Raw genomic sequence first — 19,616 nt, 5'->3', positions numbered from 1 at the left:
TTAAAAGAAATAAAACAAATGAATATAACAAAAAAGAAACAGACTCACAGATATAGAGAACAAACTAGTGGTTACCAGTGAGGAGAGGGAAGAGGGGAGGGGAAAAACAGGGGTAGGAGATTAAGAGATAAAAACTGCTATGTATAAAATAAATAAGCAATAAGGATATATTGTACAACACAGGGAATATAGTCAATATTTTGTAACAACTTTAAATGGAGTATAATCAATTAAAATATTGAATCATTATGTTATATGCCTGAAATTAATATAATATTGTAAATCAACTATACCTTGATTTTTTTTTTTAATCTGTTCTGCAAATCCATATATTTTTTTTAATTTTAAATTTTATTTATTTATTTATTTATGGCTGTGTTGGGTCTTCGTTTCTGTGCGAGGGCTTCCTCTAGTTGCGGCAAGCGGGGGCCACTCTTCATCGCGGTGCGCGGGCCTCTCATTATCGCGGCCTCTCTTGTTGCGGAGCGCAGGCTCAGTAATTGTGGCTCACGGGCCTATTTGCTCTGCGGCATGTGGGATCCTCCCAGACCAGGGCTCGAACCCGTGTCCCCTGCATTGGCAGGCAGATTCTCAACCACTGCGCCACCAGGGAAGCCCTATACCTTGATTTTAAAACGGCTATTACTACGTTATTTGAAAATTATTAGAGTGAAGAGAGCTGGAATCTCTGAGATTGTAGGACCACGTATTACTCAGGCTGAGAAGGTAGGAAGTTTCGATGAAGCAATCTGGCGCACCCCAAACTGATGGCATTGGGAGTCTCTCGGGGGGGGGGGGAGGGTCTTAGGCTAAGAACATTGCTTCTTTATCCCAGAGGAGGCGATAAAAGAGTCCCTTAGGCAAAGGCTATTATCTCTGGTTGAGGAAATGTAGGGGCATCTGGCTGATTTGGGGGTTTCTGGGGCTGAGGGGTGTTTTGCTTCCCTCAGGAAGAGCAATTAGGGAGTCTCACAGACTGAAGATAGTTTTAGTTTTATGTCTGCCTGACGGGGATCACCCCAAAAGGCTTTAAGTCGTCTCTCAGTCCTAACGATCTTGAGGATGTTGGCAGGTACAGAAAATACCCAACCACTTTAATTACCAGCAGGAGCTCTTGGTTTTTCTACTTGCTCCCCCCCTTACCCTGTCTAGGGTGGCCCTCAGAGAGAACTTACCTCAGAGGTGAAGCGGCAGTGAAGCATTGCTCGACAATGAGATGAAATCCCAGAATTCAACTGCCCAAGAACAATCAACTAATCAGAACAGTTAATTAACTTGATCTGGCCAATCGGAGGTCAGGAGAGTAGGTGGGGCAAGTGAGGCAGTAGTGGGATTTGTCAGTCCAGAGTCCGCGCCTTTTTGAAGTCAGCGGAGATTTCGAGTTTCCCGCTTGAAGCAAGATTGCTTCCCACCAGAATTGGCCACTCCAGCTTCCGTAGGCCCATTAGCATGCATGCTCAGATGTTACCTTTGCCTTCAGCTTACATTTTTCTACCCTCTGCTGTGTGTTTTTGCTGTTTAATTTTAATAAATGGTATATCTGAGGCAGGTCGCCATCTCAAATCCTTCCCGTCAGTCTCCGATTTCCTCAGATGTGGGGTCTTTCCTAGGGCCTCCTAGGACCTCTCTAATAACTTAAAAATTTTAAACTTAAAGAAAAAAAACCTGTTTTCGATATGTGCGTTTTCGATATGTGCTTTTTCTGGAAGACCCGATAACCAGAAACATGCTTTATCCCTTAATACTATTATTTACAATAATAGTATTAAAAAGAATACCCATGTAATTGGGGCTTGCTGTGTCCCTCAGGGGGCCCAGAAGTCACTTTTTTCTAGGAAGTCTTTCCTATACCCACCCCCAATAGGTCCCCAGTAGTGCCCCCAAGAGGTCCCCAATACCCCCTGGGCTTTCCATCGCAGCCCTGATCTAAGTTCCTCCTCCTTCTTAGGGCAAGGAGGACAGGGCAATGACCCATGTGCCAAGCACAAAGCCATTTATGTGCATCATCCCATTTAATTTTCACAACTGCTCCTTAAGTTAAGTACTGTTATCATCCCCTGTGTGCAGATGCTGAGACTGAGGTGCTGAGACTTAAGCAACCTGGTCAATCAAGGTCACAGGATCAGTAGGTAGCAGAACTGGAGTTCACCCCCAAGTTGAATTGAGTCCAAAGTCTGTGCTTTTACTTACTCTTCTATATTGCCTCAAATATTTGTTGGTTGGTTGAATGAATGAATGAGTGAATGAATCTTGAAATTACAAAGGACCTTTAACATAATTTACTTAATCTTCTATAATCACACATAATTTTATGTGGCTGCTGTAACAAATTATCAGAAACCTTGTGGCATAAAACAATAGAAATGTATGTATGTATTTTTTTTTGGTTTTTTTAAACATCTTTATCGGAGTATAATTGCTTTACAATGTTGTGCTAATTTCTGCTGTATAACAAAGTGAATTAGCTATATGTATGCATATATCCCCATATTCCCTCCCTCTTGAGTCTCCCTCCCACCCTCCCTATCCCACCCCTCTAGGTGGTCACAAAGCACCGAGCTGATCTCCCTGTGCTATGCGGCTGCTTCCCACTAGCTATCTATTTTACATTTGGTAATATATGTAAATCCATGCCACTCTCTCACTTTGTCCCAGCTTACCCTTCCCCCTCCCCGTGTCCTCAAGTCCATTCTCTAGTAGGTCTGTGTCTTTATTCCCTTCCTGCCCCTAGGTTCTTCATGACCATTTTTTTTTATTTTTTAGATTCCATATATATCTGTTAGCATACGGTATTTGTTTTTCTCTTTCTGACTTACTTCGCTCTGTATGACAGGCTCTAGGTCCATCCACCTCACTACAGATAACTCAATTTCGTTTCTTTTTATGGCTGAGTAATATTCCATTGTATATATGTGCCACATCTTCTTTATCCATTCATCTGTTGATGGACACTTAGGTTGCTTCCATGTATGTATGTTTTTGAATGTTTCAGTGAAATATTCTGACCTTTATTTCTCACAGTTCTGGAGGCCAGAAGTCTGAAATTAGTTCCTCTGGGCTGAAATCAAGGAGTCAGCAGGGCTGCACTCCTTTCAGAGGCTCTAGGAAAGAATCTTCTTGTTGCCTCTTCCAGCTTCTGGTGGCTGCCAGCATTCTTTGGCTTGTGGCTGCATCATTCTAATCTCTGCCTCCATGGTTATATTGCCTTCTTCCCTCGGTCTGTGCCAAATCTCCCTCTGCTTTCCCCTGATAAGGACACTTATGATACATTTAGGGCCCACCCAGATAATCCAGGATAATCTCCCTATCTCAAGATCGTTAATCACATCTGCAAAGTCTTTTCTATTGTTGTTGAAAGGTAATACTCATAGGTTCCAGGAATTAGGATGTGGCTATCTTTGGGGGGGGGCTGTTATTAAGTCTCCTCTCTGGTCCCCAAGGATTCATGTCCATCCCACATGCAAAATACATGCACTCCATCCCCAAGTCCCCAAATTCTCAATCCATCACAGTATCAGCTCAAGTCTAAAATCTCATCTAAATATCATCAGCTCAAGAGTACCAAATCTCATCTTCTAAAATAGGTATGGGTGGTACTCTGGGTATGATCCATCCTGGGGCAAAATTCCTCTTTGGACTTGAACACCAGAAAACAAATTAACTGTTCCTAAAATACAGTGGTGGGACAGGCATAGAATAGTAGCTATAGACATTATCATTTCAAATAGGAGAAAATGGAAGAAAGAAGGAGTCATTGGCCCTAAGCAATTTTTAAATCTAGCAGGGAAAATTCCATTGGGTTTCAAGGTCTGGGAATAATCCTCTGTGACTTGAGGCTCTGTCCTATGGGCCTACAGCTCTGCCCTCAGAGTCATTCTTCCTTTCTCTTGAAGTGTGGCATATGTTTGTAATTGAGTAGTTTTATCAGCCTTTTTGATGCCTGTAGAATTTTGGGAGTCTGGCAGTCTTTCCTTCATTTTTTCTTGCATCTGTTTCGTTCAGTTCAATCTGTCCATGTTTCTGAAGATATAACATCAAAAATTGTGTGGGTCTCCCACGTATGTCCAGAGATTCACACCATTAGACCAGATGGTCCTCCACATATCTTTCCTAGATTATCCTAGCTCTATTCCTGGGTATGGCTGAGATGGTTGAAGAGATTCACGAGTCACACATCTAATCTCTGCAGTACTAGCAAACACAGCCACACTCTTGACTTTCTCTCCAGAGCACACCTTTCTGAGAATGAATCTCTTAATTTAATGTCTTTTGCAATCTCGATAGACTGAGAATTCCCCAAATTATCAAATCCTAGATCCCTTTTGCTTAACCATTTTCCCCTCAATTTACCTAATTCCTTTGACATTTTACTATATGCAGCAAGAATAAATCAGACCACACCTTCAACACTTTGCTTGGAAATCTCCTCAGCTAAATATCCAAGTTCATTGCTTACAAGCTCTGATTCCCACACAACTGTAGGACACAATTCACTAAGTTTTCTGCCAGTGTAACAAGGATTGTCTTTCCTTAAGTTTCCAATAACATGTTCCTCATTTGCTTCTGAGCCCTTATCAACAGCACCTTTAATGTTCATATTTCTACGATTTTGCTTATGACAATATATGTATTCTCTAAGATGATGTAGGTTTTCTCTTCCATGCTCCTCACTTCCTTCTGAGATCTCACCAGAATCACCTTCAAAGTTGTTATTTCTACTGACAGTCTTTTCAATTCAATCTAGGACATTTCTATCAAGCTTCTCAGCATTCTTCTAGCTTCTACCCATTAGCCAATTCCAAAGCCACTTTCATATCTTTAGGTATTTGTTACAGCAGCATTCCACTTTTAGGTAGCAAAATCAGGTATTAGTTTCTTGTGGCTGCTGTAACAAGTGACCACAAACTTGGTGACATAAAACAATAGAGCTTTATTTTCTCACAGTCTGGAGGTCATAAACCTGAAATCAGCATCACTGGCCTAAATTAAGGGTGTCAGAAGGGCTGTACTCTATCTACAGGTTCTAGGGAGAATCCATTTTTTGCCTCTTTCAGCTTCTGATTGCTCACATCATTCCTTGGCTTCAGGCGGCATTACTCCAATCTTGAAGGCCAGCATCCTCAGATCTCTCTCTATTCCATCTTCACATTGCCTTCTCCTCTGTGTATCTCTTCAAATCTCTCTCTACCTTTCTTCCTTCCTTCCTTCCCTTCCTTCCTTCCTCCCTCCCTTCCTCCCTCCCTCCCTTCTTTCCTTCCATGTTCAGTTTTTATTTTCTCTAAAAACTGAGGTAAAGGGAACTCTTTAGAAAAAGAAACAATCTGCATGATTGAAAATGGAGGTCCTAACTTACACAGTGTTATATGTCAATTATATCTCAATAAGGCTGGCAATTTTTTTTAACCTTAAAAAAATAACTGGAAAAAGAAAATGGGAAGGTCCAGCTTCATACAGTGGCTTCAGGATGCTCAGAGGAAGGAACTAAAGTTGGCCAAAGTTAGCCAAGATTTTCCTGAGTTGTCTAGACTCAAGAGATGCGACTAGTATTCCAAAGAGAAAAGAGATCAGTCAAAAGTTTGAGTCTTACAGTCCCTGGAAATATGTAACCCTGATGCTCCTGTCGCCTCAGCTGAAAATGTTGGCTGGCATTTCTGGTATTGATGAAGAAACTGCCCCCAGTTTCCCAGGCTCTTCTGCCTTCCCCATGCCCACCTGGGATCTGCCCAGTCCTCCTGCCCCAAGAGAGCACTCTATTCATGAAATTCTTGGAGAAGAATCCTCTGCAGTTGTGAGCATCTCATGCTGTGAGCCAGCTTCACAAGAGCGTTGGGTGTGCCAAGGTTTCCGTAAGGGTCAGGAGAATCAGAACAGGGCAGGCTTTGCAACAGCAGTAAACCAGAAGGAAAATCCTTCAGGATGGTCCTTCTCCTTGGTCCCCTTTCATTATGGCGTGGACTTGGCCTGATAAGGCTGTGGCTCTTCTACCAGCTCTACTCCCACTGGATTTCTAGAAGCTCACAGCTGACGTTCCACAGGCACTCAGCCATTTTGTTACTTCAGGCCCTTGGAGATACCCAGGTCCTCTTGCGGTCATTGAAGTACTTGGCACTCAGGGGCTCCAGGCCCTCAGTTATGGCACAGTGCAGTCTGGTCTGTGCTCCCTTCTCCCACACCAATTTGACAAAGAGGGAGAAGAGCTACCAGAGCAGGCACAGCAGGAATGAGTATTGAACAAGCTCAGAGTGGACCATGCCTGGGTGCCCTGCACAGAGGGTGGCCCCCATCCGTTGGAGCCTCTTGGCCAGCTCCCAAGTAAAAAGTATGTTGGCCATCTTGCTGTGGCAATATGCAAAACCCCAGCTATAGCGCTTCTCACTCTCAAGGTCCTGGAAGCGAATCTTGCCAGCATGGTGAGCCACCGATGACAGGTTCACCATCTGTGCAGGAGCAGACTCCCTCAGCTGCTCCAGGAGAGAGCAAGTGAGAAGGAAGTGGCCCAGGCAGTTGATTCCCAGGTGGGTTTCAAAGCTGTAAGCTGTCTTGGAATATGGACACATCATCATTCCTGTAGTGTTGATCAGAATATGGAGCTGCTTTTGCACTGCCAGAAGGCTTTCAGCAAAAGCTCAGATGGATTTGGTATTGGATAGGTCCAGTTTCCACACCAGCACCTGGGAGTTCTTTGTATTAGCTCAGATTTCACTAGCAGCAGATTCCCACTTCCGTACATCTCAGCAGGCAATGCATACTCCTCTGCTAGCGAGCTCTCTGGCCGTCTCCTTACTGATGCCCATGTTGGCTCCGGTGATCACCACTATCTTCCTGGGAAGCTGCACATTTGTTCTCCAAATCCCACCAGCAAAGAACTTCCTAATGGACAGAGCTATCACATACAGGAAAGAAAGGAGGGAGGTGAGTAGTCCTAAGATAACCAGCATCTTTTCAACTTCTTTAGTTGCTGCTGCTTTAGCAAAAGCAGCTTCGACTCCAATTCTGGCTCCAGCCCCTGGTCTGGCTCCAATTCTTGGCTGCTTCTCTCTGCTTCTCCCTCCCACTCCTTTACCTCCTCTCTCTCCTGGACTCTGGGCATCTCTTATGCATCTCTTATGAGGATACACGTAATTGCATTTAGGACCCACCCAGATAATCCAGGATAATCTCCACATCTCAACAGCCTTAACTTAATCATATTTACAAAGAACCATTTTCCAAGTAAGGTAATATTTACAGTGTCCAGGGACTATGACCTAATATCTTTGGGGGCCATTATTCTGCCTACTGCAAGGAGTAAGTCAGATACCTTGTTCTGAAGTTCTGGGGTCACTGGGTTTGGAAAGGAGTGACTGGAGCTCTTTGAGGCCAAATGGGGTGGAAGACAGTGCAGCCTGGTGGGAGGGATGTGAGCTCTGTAGGCAGACAGACCTGAGTTCACTTCCCTGCCCCAACACCTGATGACTGAGTGACCTTGGGCAAGTCACTCAACCTCCCTGACTTTCCATTTCCTCCTCTGTGAAATGAGGTAATAACTGCACCTCCCTCACAGGGCTGTTGTAACTTGTGCTTGTAAAGCACTTAGCATAGGGCTAGGCACATAGTGAGTAATCTACGAACATTAACTGTTGTTATTATTAACTGATGAACATGGTGATAATAATACCATGCATGTATTCTGTGCTTACTCTGTTTTGGGTTCACAAGAAACCCAAACGCTCCCAGGAGCATGTGATATAGATGTCACAGATGTAGATTCAAGAGGCCAGAATTTGCCTAAGGTCAGACAGTCAACAAATAGTAGAGGGAGGAATGAAGACCATGTTTGGCTAATCCTTCACCACAATGCTAGTCTCCACCCCATGAGGAGATTGTAAACCCCAGCACCTGCAGAGAGCACGTGTAAATGATGAATACATCTACAAGCAGGAAAGCCTGTGGCCAGTTGTGTGGAGGGACTTGCCGACTGTCAGGGCTACAGACTATAGTGTGAGAAACCAGGATGGTGGAAGTCTCTGTGCTCAGCACTTTTCCACCAAGGGAACAGGAGAGACTCTCTGTGCTGGTGGTGGTGACAGACCCCTGTATGAGGGCAAGGCCTGCACCAGGACCCAGGATGCTGTGGACCTTCTGACTCCAGGATGGATGAATGAAAAGGCCAGCATTATGTGGCTGTGGGAGTTTCCCATATTGTCTAGAATATTGTTCATTGAGCTGAAGATTCTTTTGCTCTATAGTATATTTCCACTTCTCTTTTAAAAGAGTAAACTTTATATTGAAGTATAACATAAAGATGGAATTTTGCACAAACCATAACTATATCACTTGAGAGAAGCAGGGGAACTCAGAATCTGAGAGTTGGTGTTAAAGATAAATCATTGCTGCTGGGTATGAGATCAGAAAAATATATCTGCCAGTTTTATATCTCAACATCTTAGACTTTCTTGCATGTATTTCTGGCATGACTGATCATACAGATTGTTGCCATCTATGATGTTTTTTTTTAATAAAGTAAGGAGATGAACATTTTAAAGATTTTTTAATTGATTGATTGATTGATTGATTGCTATGTTGGGTCTTCGTTTCTGTGCTAGGGCTTTCTCTAGTTGCGGCAAGCGGGGGCCACTCTTCATCGCGGTGCGCGGGCCTCTCACCATCGTGGCCTCTCCTGCTGTGGAGCACAGGCTCCAGACGCGCAGGCTCAGTAGTTGTGGCTCACGGGCCCAGTCGCTCCGCGGCATGTGGGATCCTCCCAGACCAGGGCTCGAACCTGTGTCCCCTGCATTAGCAGGCAGATTCCCAACCACTGCGCCACCAGGGAAGCCCTTATGATGTTTTTTAAAAACAGCTTAATTGAGGTATAATTGGCACACAGTAAATTGTACATATTAAAAATACACAATTTGATAAGTTTATATTATATATAAATATATTCACCATAATCAAGTTAGTAAACACATTCATCACTCTCTCATCCCCACTTGCATACACCTAAGCAAGCACTGATTTGCTCTCTGTCACTGAAGATTAATTTGCATTTTGTAAGGTTTCATGTAAATAGAAACATACTCTACGTACCCCGGTTGTCTGGCTTCCTTCACTCAGTATAATTATTTTGAGATTTATCCATGTTGTGTTATATGGACTCCAATTTGTTTATTCAGTCACCTGTTTTTTAAAACATTTATTTATTTGGTTGTGCTGGGTCTTAGTTGCGGCAGGTGGGCTCCTTTGTCGTGGCTCGCCGGCTCCTTAGTTGTGGCATGCGAACAGCATGCATGTGGGATCTGGTTCCCTGACCAGGGATCAAACCCAGGCCCCCTGCATTGGGAGCGCAGAGTCTTATCCACTCACCACCAGGGAAGTCCCTCATTCACCTGTTGATGGACATTAAATTGTTTTCCGTTTTTGACTATTACAAATAAAATTGCCATGCAAATCTTGTACAAGTCTTCATAGGGACATATATTTTCTTTTCTCCTGGGTGAAAACCTAGCAGTGGAATAGCTGTTAAACCCTCCAACTTTGTTTTTATGGTAGGTGCATTGTTAGATTTTAAAGAAACTACCAAACTGTTTTCCAAATTGGTTGTACCATTTTACATTCCCATCAGCAGTGTATGGGCAGTCCAGCTCTTCCACATCTATGCCAACACCTGCTATGGGCAGTCATTTTAATTTTAGCCATTTTAGTAAGTGTGTAGTGGTATGTCTTTATGCTTTAAATTTGTATTCCCCTAATGACAATGGTGCTGAGCACCTTTGCATGTATTTGTCGTTTGTATATCTTCTGCTCAAATCTTTTGCCCATTTTTTACTGGGCTATTTTCACATTGATGAGTTTTGTGAGTCTTTTTTATACTTAGATACATGTTTTTGCAAAGACTTTCCCTAGACTGTGGCTTGTTTTTTGTTTTTTGTTTTGCTTTAACTATAACAATTTCTTGAGTACTTTATTTAATTAATTAATTTATTTTTGGCTGCATCGGGTCGTCATTGCTGTGCACGGGCTTTCTCTAGTTGCAGTAAGCGGGGGGGGGGGGCTACTCTTCATTGTGGTGTGGGCTTCTCATTGCGGTGGCTTCTCTTGTCGCGGAGCATGGGCTCCAGGCGCTCGGGCTTCAGTAGTTGTGGCACTCAGGCTCAGTAGTTGTGGCTCACAGGCTCTAGAGCGCAGGCTCAGTAGTTGTGGCACATGGGCTTAGTTGCTTCGCGGCATGTGGGATCCTCCCGGACCAGGGCTTGAACCCGTGTCCCCTGCACTGGCAGGCGGATTCTTAACCACTGCACCACCAGGGAAGCCCTGTGGCTTGTTTTTTAATGATCTTAACTGTGTCCTTTAAAGAATGGATTTTTCAGCTTTGGTGAAATCTAATTTATCAGTTTGTTCTTTAATGAATCGTGCTTTTGCTGTCAAAACAAAGAAATATTTGCCTAACAATGTCAAAATCTTTTCCTGTGATTTCTTCTAGAAGTTGTATACTTTTAGGTTATACATGTAGGTCTATGATCCATTTTGAGTTAATTTTTGCATATATTGCAAGGTATGGATCCAAGTACATTCTTTTGCAATGAATATCCAATTGCTCCAGCACCATTTGTTGAAAAGGCTATCCTTTCTCCACCACAATGCCTCTGTACCTTAAAAAAATCAGTTGTCTATATACATGTGTGGGTTTTTGTCTGGAGTATCTACTGTGCCCTGTGGACTGGTATACACTGGTACGACCAATCTGGAAAACAGTTTGGTAGTTTCTTTAAAATCTAACAATGCACTTACCATAAAAACAAAGTTGGAGGGTTTAACAGCTATTCCACTTCTAGATTTTCACCCAGGAGAAAAGAAAATATATGTCGCTATGAAGACTTGCACGAGATTTGCATGGCAATTTTATTTCACTGCTTCTCAGCAGTGAAACAGATGTGTTAATGGGGCTGTGTAACCTTGGTCCCTACAACAGCAGCCCAAGCCAGCTGGATCACCAAACCCAGTACCCTTGAAGGGTTGCGGTGATGCCCAGGCTCAGCATCCCTTCCAGGTGGATGTTGAGATTCACACTGCCTCTGGGTAGCAAAATCCAGATGCTGGTCATCAAATCCTGAATAATTCACCAGGTGTTCTTCCTCTGTCCCAGAAGTTCCCATGGCCCCATTGGCCCTTGTACCCTCATTCTTTTCAATCTGCAGAGCTGCAAAGCAAAGCAGCTTAGGCCATCTGCCAAGAAACCTGGGACACACAGTTCTCCCCTTAGGCTTTTGAATCTGCTGGTGCGGCTGGTGTGTCCTGGTACCTGGCTACCGGGAGGCAGGGGTTTGGACAAAATCACCTACTGGGGCATAGACAGCACAGAGAGGAGACACCTTCTGTAACCCGGTTCCAAGGGTGTCAGATGTGGGTCCCTCACTCCTGCCCTGAGGATACCCCAGCTGCTCCTGGGCAGAGAGACAGTTTTTCTGCTTCCCTTAGTCCCTCCCAACCCCCTCCCCAGGCCTGTCCAGTGGGAGGAAGGCATCAGCCCACAGTCTGATCCTTTTCCTTGGGAGTGTTCTCCGTAGGTTTCGCTGGACATGTGAATTTATTCTGGAGGGGCAATAGTAGGGACTCAGTGGGACAGATGAAAGGGCAAGGGCTTCTTCAGGGTAGAGGCCAGGCCAATCCCTGACTTAGATTCTCATAGATTCCCCTCCAGTTTTGCCTGTGAGTTGAGTGCACATTCCTTGGGCAGAAGACCCTCCTCCATCCCTACCTCACCAAGTTGCACACTCTGTCTTTTATCTGCTTATCTCTTTCTGACTCTTTCTCTCTCACAGCCTCTCAGATTCCTCTCTCCCTCCCTCACACTCTCCCTCTTCTTCTGTTTCTCTCTCCTCTTTACCTCTTGTCTAAAGGTGTTTGTGGCAGCATCTATAGCCAATGTCCAAACCCTAATACAATCACAAACCAGGGCAGTGACGTAGCCTTTTAGTTGTTGTCATATCTTGGGACCCCAGCAGGACCTGGACGCCCTGCTGAGGTCACCAGTGTGTCATCTACTTCCAGCCTCGAATGAAACAACTCACTGCAAACCACCCCTGGAGATGTGACATCAACCACCTGGGAGGCAGCGAGGGATGAAGAACTCTCAGCATCATCTTTCCACTTTGGACCAGGCTCCTGAACTGGAAAGGGCCCATCTGCTCAGCCCTCCCCACTCCCCACGCTGCAGGGTTTTGCAATGAAGTTTTTTTCTTTCCTGATATTGATAACCTTTCTGCTTTTGCAAAACCAAAAATTTTAAGTTAATTTTGCATAATTAACTAGATTTTATTTAGAGGAGAATTTTAATTCATGTTTCTTAGAAAAATAATTTTCTGTAGCCTTTTATTTCCTATTATTGTAGCAAGTACTCTAGAGATAATAACTAAATATTGGCCACACTGGCATACAGGACAAATTTTACCTTTCATTAAACCTAAGTTAAATAAAATAGTGAAACTCCTCAGTCCTTAGGCTGAATAAGCCCATAACTAAGAGCTCAGATGAATCCTCTCAACCTTCAACACACCATATCCAGGGAATCAAGTAGGCAGGGATATTTGCAATCAGGCCTCTAGAGACATTTACTGCAGAAAGGAACTGGAGCATAGACTCACAGGGAACCCCTCTCCCAGGGCCCAACACTTCACTCTGAGCCTGCACATGAGGTAATGAAGGAAATTTGTAATCCAAAGGGAGTGGGGTGGGAACGTGGTGGAAAGAAGGAGGGGATGGGGACTAGGATGGAGCAGGAAGCAATATTTCTCTGAGTATACCTTTTTGCAGAGCTTTGAGTCTTAGAACAATAGTCACGTTTCACAGACTCCAGAAAAAAAATAAGGAAATTAAGAAAGTGGTTGCAAAATAAATAAATTAAAATAAACTAGGATGAGAGGGGAACCCCAAATGGGATGTAAACAGAAATAATGGAACCTAACTGTATTAAAAATGAATAATATAACCACACTGAAGGGCATGGGGGAGAAAATAACTAACCTAAGTAGCTTTGGGAAACAATAGTTATTTTGACCAGATACTATAGGCTGAAAGCAAAAAGAACTGTACACAAATGTTGTACTTTAGTTAGTAAATTTGTTTTTAAACAGGGGTATGTTTAAGAATTCTGAAACTACCTTATATGAAGATCTGAGCAAACAAATATATCACAGATAACAAGAGTCATGTTTTCCATTGTCAGAGAAAAGCATTTCAAATATGGGAAAGGGATAAGGTTACAATAAACCTGAGGTCTTGGATTGGAATCAGAGATATAAGAATGAATCCAAGGGACAGTCTACAAAACAACCTGCCTATGTTCGACAAAAATGTCTATATCATAAAAGATGAAGAAAGGCTAGATATCAAAAAGACTGAAAAAAAAATGACTGAAAGATATGACAAGTAAATGCAACACACTATCCTGGACTGGATCTGGGAACAGAAAAAAATGTTTTCTTTTGCTAGTAAGGGCATTATTGGGACTATTGGCACATTTTGAAAAAGATTTGCAGATTAGATAATAGTGTTGAAATGATGTTAACTTCCTGGCTTTGTTTTTATACTGTAGTTATACAAAATAATGTCTAGCTTTTTAGGAAAAATACACTAGTATTTAGGGACATTTACTTTCAAATGTTTCAGGAAAAATATAATTACTATTCTTGCAACATTTTCTGTAAGCCTGAAATCATTTCCAAATAAAAAGTTAAAATAAATGCAGATTATTGGACCTCAACCTTACCGACTGGATCAGAAAATCTGGGTCTAGGGCCCAGGAATATGCATGAAGGGTATTACTCACTGTGTCAAAAAATTCTTGAGAAGAGCTTCGATTTTTTTTAACATCTTTATTGGAGTATAATTGTGTTACAAAGGTGTGTTAGTTTCTGCTTTATAACAAAGTGAATCAGTTATACATATACATATGTCCCCATATATCTTCCCTCTTGCATCTCCCTCCCTCCCACCCTCCCTATCCCACCCCTCTAGGTGGTCACAAAGCACCGAGCTGATCTCCCTGTGCTATGCGGCTGCTTCCCACTAGCTATCTATTTTACATTTGGTAGTGTATATATGTCCATGCCACTCTCTCACTTCGTCCCAGCTTACCCTTTCCCCTCCCCGTCTCCTCAAGTCCATTCTCTATGTTTGCGTCTTTATTCCTGTCCTGCCCCTAGGTTCTTCAGAACCGTTTTTTTTTTAAGATTACATATATATATGTGTTAGCATATGGTAATCGTTTTTCCCTTTCTGACTTACTTCACTCTGTATGACAGACTCTAGGTCCATCCACCTCACTACAAATAGTTCAATTTCGTTTCTTTTTATGGCTGAGTAATATTCCATTGTATATATGTGCCACATCTTCTTTATCCATTCAACTGTCAGTGGACACTTAGGTTCTTCCATGTCCTGGCTACTGTAAATAGAACTGCAATGAACACTGTGGTACATGACTCTTTTGGAATTATGGTTTTCTCAGGGTATATGCTCAGTAGTGGGATTGCTGGGTAATATGGTAGTTCTATTTTTAGTTTTTTAAGGAACCTCCATGCTGTTCTCCATAGTGGCTGTATCAATTTACATTCCCACCAACAGTGCAAGAGGGTCCCCTTTTCTCCACACCCTCTCCAGCATTTATTGTTTCTAGATTTTTTGATGATGGCCATTCTGACCAGTGTGAGATGATACCTCATTGTAGTTTTGATTTGCATTTCTCTAATGATTAGTGATGTTGAGCATCCTTTCCTGTGTTTGTTGGCAGTCTGTATATCTTCTTTGGAGAAATGTCTATTTAGGTCTTCTGCCCATTTTTGGATTGGGTTGTTTGTTTTTTTGATATTGAGCTGCATGAGCTGCTTGTAAATTTTGGAGATTAATCCTTTGTCAGTTGCTTCATTTGCAAATATTTTTTCCCATTCTGAGGGTTGCCTTTTCGTATTGTTTATGATTACCTTTGCTGTGCAAAAGCTTTTAAGTTTCATTAGTTTCCATTTGTTTATTTTTGTTTTTATTTCCATTCCTCTAGGAGGTGGGTCAAAAAGGATCTTGCTGTGATTTATGTCATAGAGTGTTCTGCCTATGTTTTCCTCTAAGAGTTTATCGTGTCTGGCCTTATATTTAGGTCTTTAAACCATTTTGAGTTTATTTTTGTGTATGGTGTTAGGGAGTGTTCTAATTTCATTCTTTTCCATGTAGCTGTCCAGTTTTCCCAGCACCACTTATTGAAGAGGCTCTCTTTTCTCCATTGTATATTCTTGCCTCCTTTATCAAATATAAGGTGACCATAGGTGCGAGGGTTTATCTCTGAGCTTTCAGTCCTGTTCCATTGATCTATATTTCTTTTTTTGAGCCAGTACCATACTGTCTTGATTACTGTAGCCTTGTAGTATAGTCTGAAGTCCGGGAGTCTGATTCCTCCAGCTCTGTTTTTCTTTCTCAAGATTGCTTTGGCTATTCAGGGTCTTTTGTGTTTCCATACGAATTGTGAAATTTTTTGTTCTAGTTCTGTGAAAAATGCCATTGGTAGTTTGATAGGGATTGCATTGAATCTGTAGATTGCTCTGGGTAGTATAGTCATTTTTACAATGTTGATTCTTCCAATCCAAGAACATGGTATATCTCTCCATCTGTTTGTATCATCTTTAATTTCTTTCATCAGTGTCTTATAGTTTTCTGCATAGAGGTCTTTTGTCTCCTTAGGTAGGTTTATTCCTAGGTATTTTATTCTTTTTGTTGCAATGGTAAATGGGAGTGTTTCCTTAATTTCTCTTTCAGATTTTTCATCATTAGTGTATAGGAATGTTAGATTTCTGTGCATTAATTTTGTATCCTGTTACTTTACCAAATTCATTGATTAGCTCTAGTAGTTTTCTGGTAGCATCTTTAGGATTCTCTATGTATAGTATCATGCCATCTGCAAACAGTGACAGCTTTCCTTCTTCTTTCTGATTTGGATTTCTTTTCTTTTTCTTCTCTGACTGCTGTGGCTAAAACTTCCAAAACTATGTTGAATAATAGTGGTGAGTGTGGACAACCTTGTCTTGTTCCTGATTTAGAGGAAATGGTTTCAATTTTTCACAATTGAAAACGATGTTGGCTGTGGGTTTGTCATATATGGCCTTTATTATGTTGAGGCAAGTTTCCTCTATGCCTACTTTCTGAGGAGTTTTTATCATAAATGGGTGTTGAATTTTGTCGAAAGGTTTTTCTACATCTATTGAGATGATCATATGGTTTTTCTCCTTCAATTTGTTAATATGGTTTATCACATTGATTGATTTGCATATATTGAAGAATCCTTGCATTCCTGGGATAAACCCCACTTGATCATGGTGTATGATCCTTTTAATGTGCTGTTGGATTCTGTTTGCTAGTATTTTGTTGAGGATTTTTGCATCTATGTTCATCAGTGATATTGGCCTATAGTTTTCTTTCTTTGTGACATCTTTGTCTGGTTTTGGTATCAGGGTGATTGTGGCCTTGTAGAATGAGTTTGGGAGTGTTCCTCCCTCTGCTATATTTTGGAAGAGCTTGAGAAGGATAGGTGTTAGGTCTTCTCTAAATGTTTGATAGAATTCGCCTTTGAAGCCATCTGGTCCTGGGCTTTTGTTTGTTGGAAGATTTTTAATCGCAGTCTCAATTTCAGTGCTGGTGATTGATTTGTTTATATTTTCTATTTCTTCCTGGTTCAGTCTTGGAAGGTTGTGCTTTTCTAAGAATTTGTCCATTTCTTCCAGGTTGTCCATTTTATTGGCATATAGATGCTTGTAGTAATCTCTCATGATCCTTTGTATTTCTGCAGTGTCAGTTGTTACTTCTTCTTTTTCATTTCTAATTCTATTGATTTGAGTCTTCTCCCTTTTTTTCTTGATGAGTCTGGCTAATGGTTTATCAGTTTTCTTTATCTTCTCAAAGAACCAGCGTTTGGTTTTATTTGATTTTTGCTATTGTTTCCTTCACTTCTTTTTCATTTATTTCTGATCTGATCTTTATGATTTCTTTCCTTCTGGGGTTTTTTTGGTTTTTTTTTTTTTTGCTAACTTTGGGGTTTTTTTGTTCTTCTTTCTCTAATTGCTTTAGATGTAAGGTTAGGTTGTTTATTTGAGATGTTTCTTGTTTCTTGAGGTAGGATTGTATTGCTATAAACTTCCCTCTTAGAACTGCTTTTGCTGCATCCCATAGGTTTTGGGTCATCATTGTGTTCATTGTCATTTGTTTCTGGGTATTTTTTTTTTTTTAAAAGACCTTTCTTTTTTTTTAAATTTTTATTTATTTGTTTATTTATTTATGGCTTGTGTTGGGTCTTCGTTTCTGTGCGAGGGCTTTCTCTAGTTGCAGCAAGTGGGGGCCACTCTTCATCGCGGTGTGCGGGCCTCTCACTATCGTGGCCTCTCTTGTTGCGGAGCACAGGCTCCAGACGCGCAGGCTCAGTAATTGTGGCTCACGGGCCTAGTTGCTCCGTGGCATGTGGGATCTTCCCAGACCAGGGCTCGAACCCGTGTCCCCTGAATTGGCAGGCAGATTCTCAACCACTGCGCCACCAGGGAAGCCCCTCTGGGTATTTTTTGATTTCCTCTTTGATTTCTTCAGTGATTTCTTGGTTATTAAGTAGTGTATTGTTTAGCTTCCATGTGTTTGTATTTTTTACAGATTTTTTCCTGTAATTGATATCTAGTCTCATAGCGTTGCAGTTGGAAAAGATACTTGATATGATTTCAATTTTCTTAAATTTACCAATGCTTGATTTCTGACCCAAGGTATGATCTATCCCAGAGAATGTTCCATGAGCACTTGAGAAGAAAGTGTATTCTGTTGTTTTTGGATGAAATGTCCTATAAATATCAATTAAGTCCATCTTGTGTAATGTGTCATTTAAAGCTTGTGTTTCTTTATTTATTTTCATTTTGGATGATCTGTCCATTGGTGAAAGTGGGGTGTTAAAGTCCCCTACTATGATTGTGTTACTATTGATTTCCCCTTTTATGGCTGTTAGCATTTGCCTTGTGTATTGAGGTGCTCCTATGTTGGGTGCATAAATACTTACAATTGTTTTATCTTCTTCTTGGATTGATCCCTTGATCATTATGTAGTGTCCTTCTTTGTCTCTTGTAATAGTCTTTATTTTAAAGTCTATTTTGTCTGATATGAGAATTACTACTCCAGCTTTCTTTTGATTTCCATTTGCATGGAATATCTTTTTCCATCCCCTCACTTTCAGTCTGTATGTGTCCCTAGGTCTGAAGTGGGTCTCTTGTACACAGCATATATATGGTTCTTGTTTTGTATCCATTCAGCCAGTCTATGTCTTTTGGTTGGAGCATTTAATCCATTTACATTTAAGGTAGTTATTGATATGTGTGTTCCTATTACCATTTTCTTAATTGTTTTGGGTTTGTTATTGTAGGTCTTTTCCTTCTCTTGTTTTTCTTGCCTAGAGAAGTTCCTTTAGCATTTGTTGTAAAGCTGGTTTGGTGGTGCTGAATTCTCTTAGCTTTTGTTTGTCTGTAAAGGTTTTAATTTCTCTGTCGAATCTGAATGAGATCCTTGCTGGGTAGAGTAATCTTGGCTGTAGGTTCTTCCTTTTCATCACGTTAAATATGTCTTGCCACTCTCTTCTGGCTTGCAGAGTTTCTGCTGAACGATCAGCTGTTAACCTTATGGGGATTCCCTTGTATGTTATTTGTTGTTTTTCCCTTGCTGCTTTTAATATTTTTTCTTTGTATTTAATTTTTGACAGTTTGATTAATATGTGTCAGCATGTTTCTCCTTGGATTTATCCTGTATGGGACTCTCTGTGCTTCCTGGGCTTGATCGACTATTTCCTTTCCCATATTAGGGAAGTTTTCAACTATAATCTCTTCAAATATTTTCTCAGTCCCTTTCTTTTTCTCTTCTTCTTCTGGGACCCCTATAATTCGAATGTTGGTGCGTTTAATGTTGTCCCAGAGGTCTCTGAGACTGTCCTCAGTTCTTTTCATTCTTTTTTCTTTATTCTGCTGTTTGGTAGTTATTTCCACTCTTTTATCTTCCAGGTCACTTATCTGTTCTTCTGCCTCAGTTATTCTGCTATGGATTCCTTCTAGAGAAGTTTTAATTTCATTTACTGTGTTGTTCATCATTGCTTGTTTGCTCTTTAGTTCTTCTAGGTCCTTGTTAAACGTTTCTTGTATTTTCTCCATTCTATTTCCAAGATTTTGGATCATCTTTACTATCATTACTCTGAATTCTTTTTCAGGTAGACTGCTTATTTCCTCGTCATTTGTTTGGTCTGTTGGGTTTTTACCTTGCTCCTTCATCTGCTGTGTGTTTCTCTGTTTTCTCATTTTGCTTAACTTACTGTTTTTGGGGTCTCCTTTTCACAGGCTGCAGGTTCGTAGTTCCCGTTGTTTTTGGTGTCTGCCCCCAGTGGCTAAGGTTGGTTCAATGGGTTGTGCAGGCTTCCTGGTGGAGGGGACTGGTGCCTGTGTTCTGGTGGATGAGGCTGGATCTTGTCTTTCTGGTGGGCAGGACCGTGTCCAGTGTTGTGTTTTGGGGTAACTGTGACCTTATTATGATTTTAGGCAGGCTCTCTGCTAATGGGTGGGGTTGTGTTCCTATCTTGCTAGTTG

At 41.5% G+C, this 19,616-nt stretch overlaps 1 pseudogene across 1 annotated transcript in view; it reads right to left on the bottom strand.

Moving 5' to 3' along the window:
* Positions 1-821: 821 nt before the first annotated feature.
* LOC309621113 (retinol dehydrogenase 12 pseudogene) overlaps positions 822-19,616 on the bottom strand; it is a 339,175-nt pseudogene continuing 320,380 nt past the window's right edge. Inside the window, exon 3 of the transcript XR_014249879.1 lies at positions 822-8,839. The product of XR_014249879.1 is annotated as a retinol dehydrogenase 12 pseudogene (transcript). The remainder of the gene's footprint in view (positions 8,840-19,616) is intronic.

The sequence above is a fragment of the Balaenoptera borealis genome, assembly GCF_965194805.1.
Source record: "Balaenoptera borealis genome assembly, chromosome: X".
Taxonomy (NCBI): Eukaryota; Metazoa; Chordata; class Mammalia; order Artiodactyla; family Balaenopteridae; genus Balaenoptera; species Balaenoptera borealis.
This window is presented reverse-complemented; position numbering and strand designations above follow the sequence as displayed.